The sequence below is a fragment of the Malus sylvestris genome, chromosome 3 (assembly GCF_916048215.2).
Source record: "Malus sylvestris chromosome 3, drMalSylv7.2, whole genome shotgun sequence".
Taxonomy (NCBI): domain Eukaryota; kingdom Viridiplantae; phylum Streptophyta; class Magnoliopsida; order Rosales; family Rosaceae; genus Malus; species Malus sylvestris.
Genome location: NC_062262.1, coordinates 11,826,149 through 11,839,235, shown reverse-complemented (window position 1 = coordinate 11,839,235; position 13,087 = coordinate 11,826,149). Strand labels below are relative to the sequence as shown.

Here is a 13,087-nt window from a genome sequence, read left to right as displayed (position 1 = left end):
CATCCGAATTTTAGTCACTTCTATCGATACCATAGAAAAAGTCACTTGAATATATTGATGAAGGAAATAATTTATTCTGATGTTTAGTGAACAAGTTACACTCTATTGTGTTCTTATATACTCTAGTGCAGGAGTGTGTACATGTTTTGCAGATGGGAGGGACATAGAGAGAGAAAGAGATTAGGGTTCTAGCAACATGTGTTTGTTCTATACCATCCCCACTGATTCTATTGAAAGGGATAATCTATTAGTTTATGTTAAATTCATTTTGTTTTAGAGCATCTCCGTCCATTAGTGTAGGGTAAGGACAATTTTATTGCCTTGTGCAAGTCCACCGGTTGGAAAGAGAAATGGGAAGGGTGATTAGTATTCACAAATATATATATTTAAAGTTTTCTTTGTCTTATCCTCAAATGTCATTGTCGTTATAGAATTTTGTTTAATTTTAAATATTTAATTTGCAAGTGTGTAGAACTCTGTAAGATTTTTAAGTGAGAACTTTGTAAGTTTTTTGGATTTTTAAATTTTTTTGGTTTTTTTTATGATTCTTTATCTATATTTTTTAAGTTGTATTAATCCTGGCCGTCGAATTTTTCAATTTTTTAAATCAGAGGCTCACAAAGTGCCACGTGGTGGAGCTGCAAAATTTTCATTTTTTAAATGATGGAAATCCAACGGTCCTAATCAACAAACCGTTGGAAATCTGACTGTAGTAGCACGAAATTAGAGCCATTAGGCTCGGTGGCTTCATGTAGGGTAGGCCCCTCCTTGTCTGTTGCAGACATCTCGTGGCCTTCTCCACGCGGGCGCAAGCCCAGTAAGCTAATAGGGTTGCTGCCTTTTGCGAACTGCATCCCAATTTTTCCACCATTGGAGAACCATTTTTGGGTCCAAAGGCAATTGTGCTTCCGTTGAAGATGCTCTTAACGGTAATTGTGTGGTAGAATAAGCTAGACCATTGGAATTATTAGAAAACCTTATTCTAATTCTTGAAAAAGATAAATTTTAGACCAAAATCTTTTGTACTATTAAATTTATTAGAAAACTTTATTCTAATTCTTGAAAGAGAAAATTTTAGACTAAAATCTTGTGTAAGATTAAAATCTAAGCCGTTGATACATTTAATCAACTCATTTATCAATCATCTTTAGATGTTTTATTTTTTTATTCCAAAATTAATATACTAATTACTTTTGATTCTAATTTTCATTTCATTCATGATAATATATTTTGTTGTAGACATTTAGGTGAACTAATTTTTTTTTACATAATATATTCAGATACACTTTGTATTCTTCATTTATTAGGTAAATTAAATTATTTAATATATTTTGGTATATCTATTTCAGTACAGACATTTAAATATATTAATTCAATATAATACATTTTAGTACCTATATTTTGGCACATACATTTCGCTACAAACATATAAGTACATTAATTCATTATAATATAATTCAATATTGATATTTAATTACATGAAGTCATTTTAATATATTTTCAATACACTTATGTATTTACATTTTTTTTATGTGTCACTATCTTTTTTAATGTTTTATCATTTAGGTATATAACTAGAGGAAGTAAAACAAAATAATTAATTTAGAACATGCATAGTCATAAATTTAAATATCTGAATAAAATATATATAGATAATAAAACAAAAACAGAATTTGAATTTGAATTAAAATATACACCAAAGGACTAGAATCAATATGTAATCTAATATCAGCGTTTAACTAAATTTCAATTTTTTGTAAGGATAAAATTTCAAAACCCGCTAAAATTATTGGGTAGTGATGGATGGAAAATTTGAATGGTGATGTTAACCATGATCATTCTCACACAATAAGGAAGAATAAGAATGTAACAGACTTAGAGAGAGAGAGAGAGAGAAAGAGAAAGAAGAAGTTAGAGAGAAGATGAATATTTCTGAACTGTTTTCTTAACCTTCAAGTAATACAGTGTTGAGGTATTTATAGTTTTACACTTACACAGCTAACTTCCTTAACTAACTTCTTCTCTAATCTAATTACAAGTGTCATCATCTTAAACACCAATATCTCTATCCTATCATCCCCCCGCAAACACATGATTCGATGCTCGAATCATGAGATTGGTACAATGAGTACGAAACAGAGGAGAACTCAACCCTTTAGTCAAAATATCAGCAAACTGCTCTTTAGATGACACAAACTGAACAGAAAGTTGTTTCTTGGCAACACGTTCTCGCACAAAATGAACATCAACCTCAATGTGCTTAGTGCGTTGATGTTGAACCGGATTAAAAGCCAAAGCAATGGCGGACAAATTATCACAAAATAAAACCGGAGGTGATGACAGAGGAACCTGCAGAAAGACCAACAGTTGCTGAATCCAGTCTAATTCAGCGGAAGTAAAGGACAAGGCTCGATATTCCGCCTCCGTGGATGAGCGAGAAACTGTTAATTGTTTCTTTGAGGACCAAGAGATAGGATTGTTGCCTAAAAACACAGCCATGCCAGTGGTAGAACGCCTGTCATTCGGGTCACCTGCCCAATCAGCATCACTGAATGCTTTCAATTGCAGTGGGCCGTGGGAATAACAGAGACCATGATGAATGGTACCCTTGAGATACCGCAAAATGCGTTTGACAGCAGTGAAATGAGCAATCATAGGCTGTTGCATGAATTGACATACTTGATGGACAGAAAATGCTATATCCGGCCTTGTAAATGTAAGATACTGCAGTGCACCTACTACACTCCTGTACAACGTTGGATTGTTATAAGGAGCACCATCATCTTTGAGAAGCCGATTATAGGGCAAACAAGGAGTTTCACATGACTTGGACTCAAGCATCTCAGTTTTAGTAAGAAGATCCAAAATATATTTGGATTGAGACAAACATAAGCCATGTGCAGTGCGAGAGATTTGAATGCCCAGAAAGAAATTCAGATCCCCCAGATCCTTGATATCAAATTCCTTGGTTAAAGCACTAATAACATGTTGCATAGCTGCAGCTGCATTCCCTGTGATAATGATATCGTCCACATAAAGCAGCAAAATGACAATACCAGATTCAACTGTCTTGACAAACAGGGAGGAGTCAGAATAAGTATGTTTAAAACCCAAAAGAGGCAAAAACTTGGTAAATCTGTCATTCCAAGCTCGAGGGGCTTGCTTAAGTCCATAAAGGGACTTGTGCAACTTGCAAACAAGATGAGAAGTAGCACCATCAACAAAACCAGGAGGTTGGGTCATATACACCTCTTCATCCAAAATGCCATGTAAAAAGGCATTCTTGACATCGAGTTGCCTAAGGGGCCAATTAAATTGAGCTGCCAAAGCCAATACTAGTCGAACCGTGGTAGGTTTAACCACAGGACTGAAGGTTTCCCCATAATCAAGACCCGGTTCTTGACTGAACCCTTTAGCAACAAGCCTAGCTTTATGCCGAGCAATAGTGCCATCAGAATGCTTCTTGATCTTGAATATCCATTTGCACCCGACCAAGTTCTTTGTAGAAGGTAATGTCACCAAACTCCAAGTACCTTGTTTATGTAAAGCATCGATCTCTTCTTGCATAGCTTGCAACCAAGTAGAATCCTTCATTGCAGTTTTATAAGAATTCGGTTCAATAAGAGACAAATCAGTGCAGGCAGACTCCTGAATAGTAGCTAATAAGGCTTTGGTCTTGATAATACCATTTTTGCTCCTAGTTTGCATAGGATGCAAATTGAGAGGTGGAACCTCCAACACCACTTGCAAAGTATCAGGACCAAACGATGCTGCTGGAGAAGTATCGGAACCATTGACAAGAGCCACAGGGACAGGGACTGGAGAATGAGTAGTGGAAGAACCAGTAATGGATGGAAAAGATAGGGGTGAGGAAGGGATAGGAGAGATGGATATGTGAGAAGGAGCAGGTGATGAGGAAGAGGCAGGAGTGGTAGGATGAAGAGACATAGGTAACACAACATTGTCATTAGAAATCACAGGTGCAGGAAGTGTGAAATGAGGAACTGAAGAAGGTTGATATGAGACTTTAGAGTGAACCAACAAAGATGTGTAAGGAAATTGATCCTCATCAAACACAACATGTCTTGAAATATAAACTCGCTGTTTGGAAACCTCATAACATATATACCCTTTATATTTGGTAGCATACCCCAGAAAAATACACTTGGTGGTCTTGGCTTGTAGTTTAGTAGCATTATAAGGCTTTAACAAAGGATAGCAAGCACAACCGAATATCCGGAGATGAGAGATTACAGGAAGATGACCAACCAAAAGTTCAAAAGGAGATTTAAGTCCTAGCACAGAAGAAGGCATTCGATTAATAAGATAGACAGCTGTTTGACAGGCATATGACCAAAAACAAGCAGGTAATCTAGCTGTTTGTAATAGAGTCACAGTGGTTTCAATAATATGCCTATGCTTTCGCTCGGCTAGACCATTTTGCTCGGGTGTATGTGGGCAAGAAAGATGATGAGCAATGCCCTTTTCAAGAAGAAAGGACTGAAAAACCTTACTGACATACTCACCCCCTCCATCACTCTGTAAGGTTTGTATAGCAGTTGCAAACTGAGTAAGAACAAATGAATAGAAAGCAACAAAAGTAGCAAAGACATCAGATTTGTTGATCAATGGAAACAGCCAACAATGTCTTGTATATTCATCGATAAAGGTCACATAATATCGATAACCATCAATGGAAATAGAAGGAGCGGGACCCCAAAGATCACTATGAATAACAGCAAAAGGTTTTACAGACTTATTGGTACTTAGGGAAAAGGGAAGTTTACAAAACTTGCCCTCCAAACAGCTAGAGCACATTACAGGTAAGGAAGACTTGGAACAAGGAATATTAGCTTGCTTTAGCATCAAAGAACCAATGTTATTAGATGGGTGACCTAGTCGATTATGCCAGGTTGTAGAATGAACATGCTGACCAAGGAATGCTTTAGCTTGAAATGGAGCTGAATGTGTAGAATGAGATGTGGCAGAAAGACAAGGGATGGGATAGAGACCATTACTGCATTGTCCTTTGTAAATGATCCTCCCTGTGGCCTTGTCCTGAATCCAGAAGTAGAAAGCATCAAAGATTAGCCAGCAGTTATTATCTAAACAGATTCGGTGCACAGATAACAAGTTTTGAGTCAACTTCGGAACATAAAGCACAGAATTGAGCTTAATCGGATGCACAGAATTCAGTTTAGAAACATTAAGAACTGTGCTACCAATATGAGACACAGGCAAACCTTCACCATTGGCGGTTTGAATGGTCTCAGATGTAGGATATGGTGATGCCAAAGATAGGTTACTGAGATCGGCAGTCATGTGATTAGTAGCACCAGAGTCAGTAATCCACACTTGAGGATTAGAATAAGAAGTAGATGGTGATGATGGTGACTGAGGCATCACAGTATGCAGTGCTTGAGGAGATTGTTGAGGAGCATGAAAAGGCTGAGGTTGCATTGATGAATGCTGAAATGGAGCAGGATAGTGTGAAGCACCATATGGGGATGATTGCACTTGAGAAGGATAGAACTGTCGGGTAGGACCACCAAAATTAGGACCCTTGTCATTGAAAAAACAGTACCATGTGCTGTGATTATGCTTGCCACATATTTGACAAGAAGCTCGATCAGAAGGTTTAGACTGACAATATGGAGCAGTGTGTCCTTCAACATTACACGTTTGACAAGTAGGCAGCAATGGTGCACTTGGATGACCAAAATATGGTACTGGTGATTGACCAAGAATGCCCGGACTTGGTGTAGGAAGCACATGGGTTTGAGTATACTGTTTGGGTGAATAGAACCGAGCCCCTTGATGAAACTTGCCTTTCCCTTTGTTTTTATTCCCATTAAACTGCTTATATCCTCCAGAAAAGAATTGAGACTGCCCTGATGCAGGATTAGGTGAGTGATGCTTGCCAGAATGAGGGACAGTATTAGCAACCATGGCAGTAATAAAAGGTGCAGTTGGGGAAGTGTCAACAATGACCTCTTCAGCAAGCAACTGAGACCGAAACTCCTTAAGAGAGATTACATTCTCACGACCCCGAATAACACAGCGAAAAGTGTTATATTCAGAGGGTAACCCATTGAGAGCAAGAATAACTATGTCCTCATCCGCAAAATAAACCCCAGCAGCAGATAAGTAATCTCTAGCCTCTTTAATTATGTGAAGATACTGAGACACCGAATCAGACCCTTTCTTTACCGTCTGAAGATTGGACTTCATTTGGAAAATGCTGGTCTTAGACACCGTAGAGAACTGTTCTTTCAGACGAATCCAAAGATCCTGAGAACTCTTACTGCCAATAGCACAAGACAATGCAACCGGAGACAGAGTGGCTGTGATCAATTGCATTATAGCACGATCATGCATTTTCCATACCACAAATGCATCGGATTCAGCAGAAGTACAGGAGCCAGATTCAGGAGGAGAAACTGCAAACTGAAGTGGACAAGGGTGCGAGCCATCAACGAACCCCATAATACCATTGCTTTCCAACAAAAGTTGTATCTGAAAATTCCAATTGAGATAATTGGAATCATCCAATTTGACATTAACCGAAGTCGAAATTGTGGAGATTAAAGCAGTAATCGGAGATTGCACAATTTGAAGTTGAGTTGCAGTCACCATGGAAATTTCTTCGGAAAAACTCTCTGAGGAATTATAGCAAACAGTTGATATGCAAGACGGAAGGAAGCAGAAAAGATGATCGACGAAAAATCACGACCACCCAAGAAACCCTAGAAATCCAAATCAGAAGAAGACGAAGAAACGCAGAGAACAACCAGACACAAATCAAGAAGAACGAATACACCTTCAATCGGAATCGGAGCGGAAGCAGAGGATCGAAGATTATGCGCAGGCAACAATGGCGATTGATACCATGTTAACCATGATCATTCTCACACAATAAGGAAGAATAAGAATGTAACAGACTTAGAGAGAGAGAGAGAGAGAAAGAGAAAGAAGAAGTTAGAGAGAAGATGAATATTTCTGAACTGTTTTCTTAACCTTCAAGTAATACAGTGTTGAGGTATTTATAGTTTTACACTTACACAGCTAACTTCCTTAACTAACTTCTTCTCTAATCTAATTACAAGTGTCATCATCTTAAACACCAATATCTCTATCCTATCAAGGTGCAAATAAACCAGTCCGAAGGGTTCTAGCAAATTAATTGTAGGCCATAGCCACAACTTTAGAGCATGTTTGGCAATACATTTGGAGTGGTTAAAGTGTTTTAGGATAATCAAAAGTGGCTTTGATAAGATTATGTGTTTTAATTACAGTGCTTTTTGACAATTCTTCAAAGCACTTCTAAGTATGTAGTAGGAAATATGTGAATTTTTCATAAACCTTCCATCTTGCTAATATAATAGGCTTAGAGAGAATTCACGAAATTTAAGCGTTTTCGACAAGAGCACATTCAAGACTCATGCAAATTTTCGTAGTGTTTGCAGAAATTATATTATATTACAAGTTGGGTGTTCGTAGATTGCATTATTAACCAATCGAAGTTATAGTTTACTACTTGCATATATATAATTTAGGTTTATGCAGCTAAGGATTACTCCAAGGATTATTAGTCAAAATGCCCTCTGAAACTACCATTGAGTCTCAGTTTACCCCTTAAAATTGGTTTTGTCTCACTTTACCCTCAAAAACTGACATTTTCAACTCTTTTGTCTCACTTTACCCACTTTCTTAATGGACTGTTAAATTTAAGGGTATTTTAGACATTTCAATTTTTACACATTTATTTACCTCTATCCTACACACTAAACAAGTCTCAATTTTATTTTTGACAACCCTAATTCAAACGCACAAATTTTGGGCATTTTTAAAAATAAATTATTCTATCAATAGAAAAATTCCAAGCAACAAAATCATTATATCAACCAAAATAAGGGTTACATTTGTTCATCGAGCATCACTTGCAAGAAATCCATGTATTGGCTAAAAAATTTGCAATTGAAAATATTCATTACAACAAAATCATTATACCATTAAGCTATCATATCCAAAATACTTCCCAAACCAAAAAAATCATTTAAAGGTGTGAACAATTTGAAACAAAAAATTTCACATTGTTGAGCACCGATTCCACTAGGCATGAGCTTGTTGTGCACATTTGCTTTAAATGTTTGGTTTGGGAAGTATTTTTGGTAGGATAGCTTAATGGTATAATGATTTTTTTTTTGTAATGAATATTTTTTAATTGCAAAGTTTCGAGTCAATACATGGATGTCTTGCAAGTGAAATGACTCTACGAACAAATGTAACCCTTGTTTTGGTTGATACAATGATTTTGTTGATCGGAATTTTTCTATTGATTGAATAATTTATTTTAAAAAATGTACAAAATTTATGCGTTTGAATTAGAGTTGTCAAAAATAAAATTGAGACTTGTTTAGTGTGTAGGCTAGAAGTAAATAAATGTGTAAAAACTGAAATCTCTAAAATACCCTAAATTTAACAATCCATTAACAGAAGTGGTTAAAGTGAGACAAAAGAGTTGAAAATGTTAGTTTCAGGGGGCAAAGTGAGACAAAACCAGTTTCAATGAGTAAACTCAATGGCAGTTTCAGGGGGCATTTCAACTAATAAGCCTTACTCCAATTAAACAAACAATATTAAAATGTAGTTTCCTTTTATGTGTACAAATTCCAGGCCGACTTAATTCGGAGTTCATTGACTTAATTAATACTTGGTTTGGTTGTCCCTAATCAGGGCCGGCCCAGTGCAAGCAGGGCGACCGTCCAGGGCCCAAAAAAATTAGGGGCACCAAAATTATTAGGGTGGTATATTTATATATATTTTTATGAGAGTATAAATTTATAAAATTTGGTTCAAAGACATAGAAATTTAACTAGAAGTGGTGGTTTGTCATTTGAAAATAATGAGGAGGTCCTGGGTTCAAAACACCATGTATGTTTATTTACTTTCCATTTTTTACAAATTTCTTTTTATAAGAGTATAAATTTGGTTAAAGGATCAAGAAGTTTAATTAGAAACAATGATTTTTGTTGTTTAAAATTAACAAGAGGTTCTAAGTTCGAAATGCTATGTGCATGTTTATTTTTTTCAATTTTTACAAATTTTTGTTTGGTTGTTAATTTATTTTTAGTTACTATCTAGTAGCTATGTGTGTTGTTATTTTTAAATATTCGTTTTAATTCAAGTCTAATCTTCAACAAAGAATAATACGTAGACCAAATTTGCAAATTATATGACGTGTCATCAAAATGTTTAATTTAGTGCCCATTCATTAATAATGCATATCAATTAAAGACTCGAAAACATCATTATTTTTTAGTTCCATATTGACAAGGTTAGTAAATAAGAAAAAAAACATCGCACGATTTATTCAAAAATACATTCAAAGTTCAGATGGAAAACAAAACTCATCATCTATCTACTTGTAAGCTCAAATTTTTTTTCTTTTGTTTCCCTCTCTCAATAAAAAATAAATTAGTCTTTCTGTGTTTCTATTATTGAGTTTGAAGTGTTTTTCTAAGTAAATTTTTTTTCGAAATCTTATGTGTGAAAATAAATAATTTTCTTACATGAAGTTATGACACTTTTTTTTACGTCGTCCCGGGCCTCAAAAATCTCTGGACCGGCCCTGTCCCTAATATGCAAGCTACTTGTTAATTAACCAGCTGGTGACCAATTTGGAAAGGTTACGGTGGTCCCTTGGGATATATGAAGAGACTTTTACTATTCATATCGTCATATGCGGCGAAATGGATCACACAAATGTCGAGAATCTTACTCTTGCCCATTGACTCTTCACAACCCTTCACAATGTCAACTCCAAGCCTTATATAAATCCCACACTCCCTTTGTACATTCCTCACACAACACCACGAGTCCATTTCAGTTCTCTGAGAGCTGTTTCAAAAACCGTTCCGAGTTTCAAAACTCTAAATCCACACCCCAAAATCCGGAACCCGAAATGACAGATACCGAAGGTGAACCCGGAAGTTCCATGCATGGAGTGACCGGCAGAGAGAAAACCTTTGCATTCTCAGTAGCATCACCAATTGTCCCAACAGACACGACTGCCAAATTCGACTTGCCAGTCGATTCGGAGCACAAGGCCAAAGTTTTCAAACTCTCCTCATTGGCCAACCCTCACATGAGAACCTTCCACTTGTCTTGGATCTCCTTCTTCACTTGCTTTATCTCAACATTTGCAGCTGCTCCTCTCGTCCCTATCATCCGAGACAATCTCAACCTGACCAAGCAAGACATCGGAAATGCGGGGGTTGCCTCCGTCTCCGGCAGCATATTCTCAAGGCTTGTGATGGGTGCGGTGTATGATTTGCTAGGGCCACGCTACGGCTGTGCGTTTCTCATAATGCTCAGCGCACCCACTGTGTTTTGCATGTCGTATGTGTCTGACGCTGGGGGTTACTTAGCAGTTAGGTTTATGATTGGTTTTTTGTGTCGTGTCAATACTGGATGAGCACAATGTTCAATGGTAAGATTATTGGGCTGGTGAATGGGACTTGCGCTGGGTGGGGTAATATGGGCTGTGGGGCCACCCAGCTCTTGATGCCATTGGTGTTCGACATCATCGGCAGATGTGGAGCGACTCCTTTTACTGCCTGGAGAATTGCATTCTTCATTCCTGGGTGGCTTCATGTCATTACTGGAATCATGGTGTTAACACTTGGCCAAGACTTGCCTGATGGGAATCTTGGTGCCTTGCAGAAGAAGGGTGAAGTTGCCAAAGATCAATTCTCCAAGGTCAGTTTTTTTTTAAACAAATATTTTTTTTATTAATTCAATCACTTTCAAAGACCTAAGAATTTTGTATAAGTTGCTAATTAATTTTATTGATGTCTAATTGATCAAGGGGTGTGATATCCACACACCCCATTCTACTTCTCACACACCTTTTTAATTTTCGGCCGTCGGATCGGATGAATTAAAGAAGATCAACGGATATAAATTATCAAAGGGTGTGTGAGAAGTAAAATGGGGTGTGTGGATAGCACACCCCTTGATCAATTTAATTACTACTGTTCAGGTGCTGTGGCATGCTATCACAAACTACAGAACGTGGATTTTCGTCCTTCTCTATGGCTACTCCATGGGTGTTGAGTTGTCCATTGATAATGTCATTGCTGAATACTTCTATGACAGGTTACTTTTTGTTTATTTAATTACTATTTTTTTATTACAACTATTTTTACCATATGTTTTGATGAGCAATGTAATTAAGTATATATTAGGTAACGTTCTCTAATCATGCATGTATATATGAGTAATGTTACACTTATCACATATTTGTATCATCCTTCTAATAAAGATAGACCCATATATGTCAGCTAGCATACAGTTGCATTAATTTCTTTCTTGGACCGTACCAATTATGTTTAATTTTGTCTAATCGAATCAACAGATTTGATCTAAAACTTCACTTAGCCGGCATCATTGCTGCATCATTCGGCATGGCCAACTTTGCGGCGCGTCCCTTTGGTGGGTGGGCTTCTGATCTAGCAGGCAGGTACTTTGGCATGAGAGGCAGGTTGTGGACTCTCTGGATTCTCCAAACCCTAGGAGGAGTCTTCTGTATATGGCTCGGCCGAGCCAATTCACTGCCCCTTGCAGTCTTTGCCATGATCCTCTTCTCTATAGGAGCCCAGGCTGCATGTGGAGCTACCTTTGGCATCAACCCCTTCATCTCCCGACGTTCCCTCGACATTATCTCGGGCCTCACCGGAGCAGGTGGGAACTTCGGGTCTGGGTTGACCCAACTAGTGTTCTTTTCAACCTCAGCGTTCTCAACTGCCTCAGGATTGTCTTGGATGGGGGTAATGATTGTGTGCTGCACTCTTCCTGTGACTTTGGTGCACTTCCCACAGTGGGGAAGCATGTTCCTTCCAGCTTCCAAAGATGTCGAGAAATCGACAGAAGAGTTTTACCATGCAGCTGAGTGGAGTGAGGCGGAGAAGCAGAAGGGGTTGCACCAACAGAGTTTAAAGTTCGCAGAGAACAGTAGGTCTGAGCGTGGTAGGCGGGTTGCCTCTGCTCCAACTTCACCAAACACCTCCCCTTCCCATGTTTAGCCAACAAAGGGAAGGATCAACATGCACCAATTGGTCCAAGTGGAAAACTCGAATAATCAGAAAGAACTGCTTCTATGTGAATGTCAATCTATATAAAGAAGATGGCATACGAATTGGTACAAGTTTTATTCGTATTATCATCCATGATAAACTCATTATGTGTTTTCAACCCGACTTGAGTCGACGCCTCGAAGGATCGATGGTTCCTGGTCACCATTAGCTGTAAATAAAAGAATCATTTAGACGTTTTATTTAGGGAGTGCTTCCCTCACCCAAGGTGTGTAGGCTAATCTCAGATTCGCTACAATGCTTATGATTTGACCATCAAATTAGTGATTGTACCAATACATGTAAGTACTGTAGTCAAATCTTAAGGTCTGGCCAATCTAATTGGCACCATATCGGCAAATCTTTTACAATTAAAAGAACTTTAATCCCGACAACTAGAAATTCAATCACTTCATAATCCGCCACATAAGAGACATTTCGCACAAAATTGCCAACAAAACAGTTAAGGGGACACTCTTTGCATACAGGTAGTGTCGACTCCTCAAATAAATTGCAAAGGAAACAAATACTGTCCGGTACAATAGGTACTTGGCGCACAAAGCTACCAGTTACATCAAGATAAATCGCACCGATGCCATCATGAGACATAAACAAAAGGCACAAGCTCAAAAGGGTGAATTTAACACGAAAAAACCTTAAAGGGTAGTGGAAAGTTGAAATGTTCAAAATAACCTTGAAAACAAGTTATGTGCAAGCCACATGACTTAGGGCTGGTTTGGTATTGCTGTGCTTTGAAAAAAAGCTGCTGTGAGAATAAGCAGCTGTGCTGTGAGAATAAGCGACTGTGAAATAAATCAGCAGAGTGTTTGGTAAACTTTTTTGTAAAAGTGCTTTTGGAAAAAAAAGCAGTCTAATAGTGAGTCTTTTCATTAAAGAAGCACTATAGCTCCGTGTGCTTTGAAAAAAAAGCCAGTTTTCCAAAGCTACAAATA

The 13,087-nt window shown here is 37.7% G+C and overlaps 1 pseudogene; it reads left to right on the top strand.

Annotated features, from left to right (window-relative positions):
• Positions 1-9,964: 9,964 nt before the first annotated feature.
• On the top strand, positions 9,965-12,381 carry LOC126616777 (high affinity nitrate transporter 2.4-like; annotated as a pseudogene).
• The last annotated feature ends 706 nt before the right edge of the window (positions 12,382-13,087 follow it).